This window comes from Astatotilapia calliptera, chromosome 3 (genome assembly GCF_964374335.1).
Source record: "Astatotilapia calliptera chromosome 3, fAstCal68.1, whole genome shotgun sequence".
NCBI classification, from domain to species: Eukaryota; Metazoa; Chordata; class Actinopteri; order Cichliformes; family Cichlidae; genus Astatotilapia; species Astatotilapia calliptera.
This window is the reverse complement of record NC_137424.1, coordinates 46,686,166-46,696,702: the sequence shown is the minus strand read 5'-3', so window position 1 is coordinate 46,696,702 and position 10,537 is coordinate 46,686,166. Positions and strand designations below refer to the sequence as shown.

At 39.4% G+C, this 10,537-nt stretch overlaps 1 long non-coding RNA gene across 1 annotated transcript; it reads right to left on the bottom strand.

Annotated features, from left to right (window-relative positions):
- Nucleotides 1–305: 305 nt before the first annotated feature.
- On the bottom strand, nucleotides 306–8,232 carry LOC145425431 (uncharacterized). The gene is made up of 5 exons (XR_013906114.1): nucleotides 7,972–8,232; nucleotides 7,328–7,717; nucleotides 7,132–7,182; nucleotides 6,988–7,044; nucleotides 306–1,479 (listed from the first exon to the last, which is right to left on the bottom strand). It is a non-coding gene; the product is annotated as an uncharacterized LOC145425431 (long non-coding RNA).
- Nucleotides 8,233–10,537: the final 2,305 nt, after the last annotated feature.

Below are 10,537 nucleotides of genomic sequence, written 5' to 3'. Positions count from 1 at the left end.
CTCATGACAATACAATAATGTGAAATGACTGCCCGATATTGAACGCTGAGGTTATTCTGAAAAAAGGGCAAAAGTATTCACTTATAGTTTGATTCTGAGATTCTTACAGCCAAAATGACCAAATAAGTCCAGGCGGCTACTTGGTAAATAAAGGGTCCTTTAGGACCTTGAACACTGATGTCTCTCTGATGTGGAGAACGGATTACTTCTTTGTTCTGTTAGCAACATGTCGGGCAGCAATAAAGTGAAAACAGAATAACTAACTGAACATATCATAAATAATCATAAAAACAGCTGGTTATCAGTGTGAGAAACATGCTCTTTACAGTTTCACTTGACAACTATATGCTGATTTTTTTTCTAAATGAGAGTTTTCATCAGTTCTCACAGTGTGGTATTTTTCCCAGTACAGGTAGATCATATAAAAATGTGCAGTCCACACAGAGAACAAGTGCAGAGCTACAGGGGCACACCTGACACTTTTTATCCCTTCAACTGAGAAAATATTTTATATTTATATTTGACAATGTCAGCATGAAGTTGTCAAGAGAACACCACTGTGCTGTTATTGTCTGCATTTCTTGTTGCCTCTTTGCTAAAACAAGTCATTTACTAAACAAAACATTTTTCTCTTCATCCACAGGCTGCACTTCCTCTTTTCTGGGAGCTCAGCCAGAAATCATGAGTCATTTTCAGCAGTTTAATAAAATGGATAAAGAAGAAACAACATTTTTATACACATGTAAGCATAACGGGTCACTCAGAGGAAGTGTTGTTGTGATATTATTTTGATTAGTTTTTAAAGCACCAAAATTATTTTACACACATCAAACTGTACACAGCAGAAAAGACACAAACATCACCTACAGAAACAATCATTTTGATCAAACACATTTTTTTCTCTTTCATGGCCTCAGTGATGACATGAATCACACTGTAAAATCTGAACAATGACTATACAGTTTTTGTGCATCACAATTTGGCAACAAGTAATGTAATTAACATGAAAATTATTAATTCTTATTAATTCTTATTATTATTATTATTATTATTATTATTTGTTGTTGTTACTGATATGCAAAAATATGCAATAAAAATGTAATACAGTAAGCTTTAAAGATCGCAGGTAAAATCCAGGAGGAAGTGAGTGAAAGATAAATAAAGATATTTTTTTAAATAAGAGACTGAAACAAACTCACAGAACCAAATCATGAAATTGTGTCATGATGGAAACAATGTCCCACACCATCCAACCTCCACTTATTACAACAGAAATAAACACAGTAAGATTTGAATACAAAGATGAACCATATTATCAGTCTTCTGACATTAAACCAACAGCATGTCATTGTTTAATATAACTGCTGTTGATCTGGATGCTGGCAGTTCTCTAAACGTTGTCAAAATGTTCTGAGTTGGATTTTGTTGCTGATGTTGTTCGTGAGTCTTGAGTTTTGTTGAAATAATCTTTTTATGGACCTGAAACAAAATCAGAACAAATACGACTTCAAAAATGAAAAACAAAGAAATAATGGTGCCAAAGATGTGATGATGCTTTCTGACCTTTTACACTTTCATCCTTTAATCACACAGAACTGATCTCATCAGGGAAACTTACACTTTCCCACATTTTAGCTGCATGTGTGTTTGAAATTTAAGAGGCTCATTATTTTATTCAGACACCACAACAGAAACACAACATAACTAAAGAAAGTCGTGATTCAGCTCATCAGTTTTACAAAACTCTGAAACTTTAAGAGTGATGTCACACATTTTACTGCACATGTAATCTGATTACTAATGATTCAGTGTGTGTAGAGTTCACATTTGTACCTGAGGCTGATTCAGGATTCACATTATTGTAGTCAGAGCTAGGGATGGGTATTGATAAGATTTTCACGATTCCGATTCCATTTTCGATTCTGTTTAACGATTCGATTCTTTATCGATTCTTTTTTTTTTTTTTTTTTAAAGGAGAACACTAAGGTCGATTAGCTTAGAACTTTGTTTTATATCTTCTCTTTGAACAAGATAGAAATTTAGGAGTAACATGGCCTTACAAACCCAACAGTGAGATCTTAAGAGATCCAGCCTATGGCTCTTCAATGGGGTGTCACGGAGTCCCCAGGAAAAAAAATTGTAAATGTAAAATAATAAAATAAATATTCTTCTGTAGCAATTACACAAGAATATCCAGTAATGTCCCTGCCTACAATTAAACACATTCACTTACCGAAAATCGACCGTCTCACACTTCTGGGTGCAAATGGGTGCAAGCCTTTTACCACAAACTTAGACACTGCTCGGTGGCATTCGTATATCCTGGCCTGAAAGGAGACGCTAACGGTAGACTGCAGCGAGAACTGCCAGCATCTGAGCCAACCAATTCGTCGACTCCTTCAAATGCAGCCGACAAATGCGTCCTTCATTTCCCCGAATTTGAAGGATGGGTCGGGTGTGTCCTTCGTGGCCAACCATATCCCAGAATTCATAGCGCGGCGCAGCCAAATTTCAGCTGCCAACAATTGCGGCCGCTGCTAAGTTTTAAAATTACTCTTATTAATCTTTCTGGGTCACAAAATAAACTTCTAACATATTTTCAGGCGAGAAAGAAGCTGTGTAAATTTCAAATATCTGCTTGGTTTATCAAGACATCGCATATTTGCAAAAGTGCGCTGACGTTTTTGGAGACGTCTGTTAGCCACCTGCTGGATAGCAAGCCGGGGGGTTCAGTGGTCACTCGAGCCGGCGAGAGCAGCGGAATCACGGCTTCGTCGTTTTCAGACCGCCGCTCTTTCGCTACTCAGGTTAAACATGACATATAAGTCACTCGGATAACTTAAAAATGTAATTGTTTGCCTTTTTTCTGTGTTTTATTGGTTCCGGAGTAAATCGGTTTGGCTGAGATCAAAGTTATTAGATTATTAGATTAAATAAAACGTTATTAATCTATCTGGTGGGTTCCTCCAGGATTTTCACACAGCTGAATAAACGTCAAACAGAAAACTGATTAAACAGAAGTGTGAGACTGTCGAGAATTTACGCCAGTGTCCTGTTATATTTTAGATAGCAAGGAGCAGACGGCCAAGTTTATTAAACTCCACCGAGACAGCGGTGACGAAAATCTGAAGGCTAGACGCAAATCTGAAGGCTAGACGCAAATCTGAAGGCTAGACCGTTCCGTTTCACATCCTCGCACTTCCGGCCTTCTCGGTCTTCGAAGGACCCAGCCCACGTAGACCGCGAAGGCCGGGTCCTCCAAAGGATGCAGCCGACGTTTTGGAACACAGCTTCTGTCTGTCTCTCTCATCATGGTCGCCTAAATGCACACTAATGGCAGGTTTTGTAATAAGGCAGATCACGCTAACATAATATGCGCTGTTAGTTGATTATTTACCTGCCGCATTAACGGGAGAGGACATACAAACGTTACCGCTGCTGCTGGGTTGAGATTCATGAGTCCGGAGCGGAATTAAAAACACGACATTCATTTAAGGTCATTGCGTGTTTTGTGAGCAAATGCTTTTGCATATTCGTAGTGTTTCCTCCCTTAAAAGAAATATCTACTTGCAAGTATAGAGATTGACAGACCGCGTGACTTTCGTGCATTGCATGCCGGGAACTCGTGGCAAAACAATCCAAGTACCTGCATCAAATGCAAGCATTTGCAGCACCGCAAAACGTTCATTCTTCGGTTCCAATGAATTCTTGCTTTTTCTTTGCCCCCCAAAAAGGTATGTACAAAACGAAGGAGAACAATGCCGGTCCGTACAAAGACAGACTTGATGAAAAGACAAAGAAAAGATACGAGGAAAAAAATCAAACCAGTGAAAGGGTCAGACCCTTACGAGCACACAGAGGGACAAAATACATTAGCGTGCTGCCCAACTTTCACCACGCTTATATTTATAATTATACGGTTCTTGGAGTGAGTGCATACACTCATGAAGTTTAGTAACTTCAGGTCACTGCAACAAGCCCAGGTACAGTTTACCGACGGATGGGTACAGGACCTTGAAATGCACCGTGTAGAAAGTAAAGCCCATCGTACATATTTACCAGTCTCACAAATCGTCTTCATAAATACACATTCGTTAACCGTTTATTAATAGGACCTTTGAGCTCAATGGTAATTAATTAGTAGTGGAAATTATTTCTGGTAGCATCACAGAAATGTAGCAGTGACAATAATATTGTATGCTGTAATCGTACTGGGCAATTAGTGATACAAAACAACTGTTTTATCCTGTGAATAAAAGTATATGTTTTTGTCAATGTACCATGGTAATAACAGAAGCGAAACGCAATATTGTGTCAGGACCAGTGTTGGGACTAACGCGTTATTAAGTAACGCGTTACAGTAACTACGTTATTATTGTGGTAACGAGCACGGTAACTAGTTATTGTGCCAAAATCAGGAACGCGTTACTCGTTACTGGGATTTAGATAGGCTCGTTACTCGTTACTTCGTGTGGTGGCTATCGCGGAGCTTCCACAGATTCAGTAACATTAGCAAGTGGTGGAAGCCAGCAGGTGGATGAAGGAAAAGGGACGCAGAAGGAAAAGAGACCCGAGGCGGCCGCCGGTCCAAGTGTGAACTGAACTTCAGGTAAGAAGTTATGACCTGCAGTCTCTCTGGGTCAGATATAAACCAAGTTTAGGTGGAGTTTATTTTCGTTATTCTGACTTTTTCCGTACTGCGTGCTAGCTAGCATGACGGAGTTTCTATACAGCTGGGTGGGTGCTATGAAGTTAAGGATGTTGAACTTTATTTTGTTCATAAGTTATTAGAGTTGCCAACCATCCCGTCTCGTATTCAGAGAAAATATTACGCGTTTCTTATTGAGGTGAAAAGGAACAGTTTGTCCCATAATTCAGCTACAATGAAAAAGGCACAAAGCTGGAGTTATTCTGTGTCTTTGCTGCACAGCTGCCTCTTCCTCTCTCATCCTCTCACCCTCCCTCTCCCATTTCTACTTCAATCATGAAACTGATCAATGATCAGCTGATCGTCTTTTCTCTCTTGTTTGTTTATCGCTCACTTTGCGCCGAAAGAGGAAACCAGCGGATGTCGCGCTAAACAACAGCAGCACGTTTAAGCTTGATCAGCTATTGTTAGAATTTATTTAATATTAATTTCTAGTATCAGCTGATGTTTGCTGGAGCCACAGCTGCAAAAAAGCTGCTGGTCATGATATGGTTTGGATATCTGGTGAGAGGGAAACATGAAGATGAAACCAGGAGATGTCCTTACTGGATCATCAGAGCTGAACAGGTGATGGAGAAACAGGTTTACCTTTTAGGTGACATGAATGAGTTGAAGGGAAGTTATGAACTGTTTCTGAGAGACAAATAACCCCAGGATCCTTTTTTAGGTAGCTGACAGCTGGTAACTGTGCAGGGGCGGGTCTAGCAAAGTGTTGCCAGGGGGGCATGTAGGGCATTAACAGGGAAAGGGGGCCACAATGAAATACTTTTCTTTCTTATTCTCATTTAAAATGTCTAGCATTTAAAAAAATTATTATCTGAATCTTACAACAAACGATTGATAGATTGATGCATATATACCATCAAAACAGTGTTTATTTTCATTCAAAGGCTTTATGATTTTTCCTATAATGGTGGGCGGTCTCTAGTCAAAATGCCCAGGCCAATTTTCTGTCCCAGTCCAGCTCTGTATGCAGCTCATCTGCAGTCTGGTGTTACCTACATCTTCCTATTCAGAAGGCAGAATTTCCGAGTTCTGAGTACAATCAAAGCACCACAACTGCAGTTTTTGTGTTGGATGTAAAAGGCGCACATGACACTGTGACGTAGGCTAGAATCATGGCAGCAGTCAATGACGGTCCAGGCGTGGAATTTCTCTCGTGGAAATATGCACGTTATCATATCCTTTCTATTGGTAGGTGGCACAGTGCACTTGCGGCAAGTAAGCAAGCTAGAAGACTGGCAAAGTTATGGAAGCAACACATTAACAAGAGAATTCTGAGTAAAACCAAAGTTAGTTTCTCTTAAAAGTAACTCAGTTACTTTGAAAGTAACGAGTAACTTGAAGTAACTGAGTTACTTTTGAGAGAAGTAACTAATAATGTAACTAAGTTACTATTTTAAAGTAACTTACCCAACACTGGTCAGGACAATTTACTATTTATGCACAGTAAACAAAGGAGCATAGCGCGACAATTTCTGTTCAGCGCCAGACGTGCTTGTAACCTATATCACCAATTATGTTAAGAAAAATGACGCATTAACTACAACAGCAGACTGACCTTTGTGGAAATGCTTGGAGCAGACTAACCTGTGAGCTGGAGTGTTCTGGGACGTTATATTTGGTCTTTGAATGGCTGCAATCCAGTCGCCTCTTTGTTACTTCGGAAACATGGCTCGAACAATTTCTCTTCAACGACATAATCCGATAACAACTGATCTCTTTACCCGTCGGCTTTCCGTGGCTGTCATGCGACCGGCTATTGCAGTTAATAATACAACAGCTTCTTGCCATTTTTTGTGTTTCTTTTTATCGCTGTTTAACTGATTTCAATTGAAAGCCTGCGTGCGCTAGTACCTCTTGCCACGAGTTCCCAGAATTCTTTGCAGTTTTACCCCTGAGTGACGTCACATTTTCAATCTCTATTGCAAGTTGCCCTGTCGTCTCGTAAAGTATAACCAAACTTTTGAGCGTTTGAGCCGCTTAGTAAATGACGGTCCGCAACGTGGTGACGTCATTCGGGGCGACTGGAATCGATAAGGGAATCGTTTGCAAAAATGGCAAACAATTCCAAGGAATTGAAACAGTGGGAACCGGTTCTCAACAAGAACCGGGTTTCGATACCCATCCCTAGTCAGAGCTCTCCTCTGTGCCATCATGTCTGCCTGTTGTGATGATGGATTATTGTATTTAATAACATGGAGACTGTCTTCCTCTAAAATTACACAAGTTACAAAAACAATCGACCAATTATTACATTTCATGTTTCTTGTACTCACTCCTTTTATCAAGACCTTCAAGCTGAAATCCAGATGTGACGTTGTTGTATTCATCTGCTGAAATAATAATGAAGTTTGATCAGTCAGAATAAATATTTACATTTCTTACAGCTCTGCTATTATCAAAGTTTATACTGTTTGTACCACTTCCAGTGTTTCCAGAGCCTCTGATTGATTCATAGACTGAAAGATCACCTACAAGTCATTGAAAATAGGAGTTATAAAAGAAGTTAAATATAATGATTTATTTTTGTTTTTATCTAATAGTTTTTTTTTTCTTGATAAGAAACTGAGTGTTAAAAACTGTAATAAAGAGAAAAGTAATCATTTCTGGTCTCACCATGAAGAAGAGAGGAGTAAACCTGAGCTTCATTCTGGTTGGATGTTTGTTGTGAAGCAGAGCTTTGATTGGTGCTCGGAGACTGAGTGAGACTGAAACAAATAATGAAAATTTAATGAGGAATAATTCAAAGTTATTGTTGTGTTTAAAATGAAACTAAACTGCTGCACCAACCTTTTACAACAGGGTTCTGTAAAAAACACAAACATTATTACATCAGTTTGTTTAAAAGTGTCGCAGCATTAAAAAAAAAAAAAAATTAAAGTCGATCAGAAAATCTCTCACTCTTTATTTTTCTGTAGCAACACATCAGCAGCAGCACGACAATAATTCCACTAACAAGTCCGATGATGAACGGAACGATAAATGAACTTCTTTCACGTCCAAAACCTGAAATGAGAAAACTCATTTCAGGTATAGGTATAGGTATATATATATATATATATATATATATATATATATGCTAAAATCCAAGAGAAGTAATAAATATATAAATTAATAATGAAAGAAACAAATGACAGAGTCAGTTGTTAGAACCTGCTGAGTGGTGTCTCTAACAGACAGCATGAATTTTTTTAAATTTGTATTGACGCAATTGGATTTGTGAAGAATTTAAATTTAGAAAAACAAAAACTAATGAATACCTTGCACAGTGAGTTTGACTCCATTACTGAACTCTCCAGAGTCAGACTCACACCAGTACACTGTAACACCCTCCTGTAAGCTGTGGATCTTATAAGAGGATCCACGCAGTTTCTGGCAGTCACAGTGAGACAGGAAGCCGTCCTCAGAGAACTTCCTCACTCTCCACTCAGTGAAGTTTCCCTCACAGGTCAGTGAGACAGAGTCAGAGGTGAAGTGTTGCACTCTGTCAGGACTCACTGTGAGAGACGCTGCTGAATGAACATCTGAAAAAGTGAATATTGTAAACCTTTTACTAAACCTCTGCATGTCTCCAAATCTTTATTTCTTGTCACACGTTAACACTCAGTCTCTGTGTTCATCTATTTATCCTCTTTTCTACCAGTATTTTCTTTTCCTCTCTGATTCAGTCTTTTTCATCTTTTTTAGTTTGTTGTTCATTTCTTGGGCCCCATTTCGTGACGATCGTGGCTCAAGAGTTGGGAGTTCACCTTGTAATCGGAAGGTTGCCGGTTCGAGCCCCGGCTCGGACAGTCTCTGTCGTTGTGTCCTTGGGCAAGACACTTCACCCGTTGCCTACTGGTGGTGGTCAGAGGACCCGGTGGCGCCAGTGTTCGGCAGCCTCGCCTCTGTCAGTGCGCCCCAGGGTGGCTGTGGCTACAATGTAGCTTGCCATCACCAGTGTGTGAATGTGTGTGTGAATGGGTGGATGACTGGATATGTAAAGCGCTTTGGGGTCCTTAGGGACTAGTAAAGCGCTATATAAATACAGGCCATTTCTCACCACCCTGTGACAGCTGAGATACATCTGTGGGTCCTCAGTCATTCTCAGGTCATCGTAGTCGTGAGCACTTGAAAAGAAGGTAACTGTTTCCTTCTTTCCAAGCATTCAAGACAGCTGGGATAGACTCAATGTTCCCCACAACCCTGAATTAGAGTTAAGGAAGTCAACAGATGAGTGGATGTTTGTTTCTTTGGGCCTGTCTGTGTCCTCTTCTTTTCAAAATAATCTCCTCATTTTACTCCCCCCATGTGTAATCTGCCCTCCATGTTTCCATGGTGGAGAAAAGGTTGTAATTAGGAAATACCTAATTAGAAAACATAAAAGTACCAGTCATCTGCCAATATGGGCTTTAAATCTCATTTTATCTTTGTCACTGGAAATAGAGGGTAAATAGTCATGGAGAGGAAAGACAAAATCTCTCACCTGCAGACCAGACAAACTTTGGTTGACTGTGATCAGTGTGATACTCTGGGTCTCCTCTTCCAGCTCTGCACACATATCCTGCTGTGTGTGTCTGTCCATGAATGATGTAGGAGTCCTGTGCAGTCCCACTGCCATCAGGTAGCAGCTCATAACTGGAGGATTTCTCTGATAGATCAGGAACAGCTTTATACCAGTAGAAGCTCCATCCTGCAGACGGATGTTCAACCTCACAGTTCAGAGTTACTGAGGCTCCAGGACTCAGCCATGATGGAGACACAGTGAGGACAGGACGGGGTTCATCTGTTCAACAAAGATTTGCTCTCAATGTTTCGTCTCTTAACTCTGAATTCAATGTCACTAAAATGTTGACTCACAAATATTTATGATGAACTTTCAGAGTGAGACTATCTAAACATGTCAAATATCTCAACATGTACTAATAAAAACACATTTTTACAAACTGTTTCTATTTCCAGGTTAAATGAACTATGACTCTACTTACTGTCAGAAACTGTCAGTGTGACTGAATCACTCCACTCTGTTGTTTCATGCTGTGAACTTTTCATTCTGCCCTTACAGCGATAGTTTCCACTGTTGGATGATGAAGCAGATCTAATCCTGTATTCATTTTGATTTGGAGCTTTTATCCTGCTGTTTTGTTCCCACTTATAATTCAAGTCAAGTATTTCCCATATGAACATCATAATGTCAAACAGGTTAAACAAATGTCTTTCTGTTTGGTCTTCAATGAAATTTAGAAACATGAATTCACCTTGTATTGTGTTTTAAACCCAAATTTTAAAAAAAGAAGTTAATCTAAACTGACTGGCTATACTCTGTGTAGCAAACTCTCATCTTCCTCCTCAGCAGAAACCTTACTGTGAGACTGATTTGTCTATTTCACTGGAAAAGAGGATTTCCTGTTTCTACACCTGCAATTCCATCATGGGTTTACCAGGGTGTCACTCACAGCCAGACTCACTCAAGGCTCTTATTTCAGTGTAAGCTGCACTGTATCTTTAATATTTAATTGATTGTTTTAGAGATATATTTGTTGAAATGATAGTAAATATTATATTGAAGTATGAAATAATTTACTGATTAGACTCTAGAAGAAGCATATCTTCTACTGCAGAGATATGAACACTTTCTAATTCTAAGGTTTTTCTTTAACAGTGAGAAGAATAGTGGAAATCAACATCTCTGGAGTTGTGTACTTGTAAAACTTGTTTTGACTGTGGGAGGATGCCAGCGTTCCCATAAGGGAAGATGTAAACATCACACAATGGATTCCTCCCAGTAGACCCACCTATGGCATCAATTTCAAACTGCCATGTCGCTTCATTCTTTAGTTATCACAT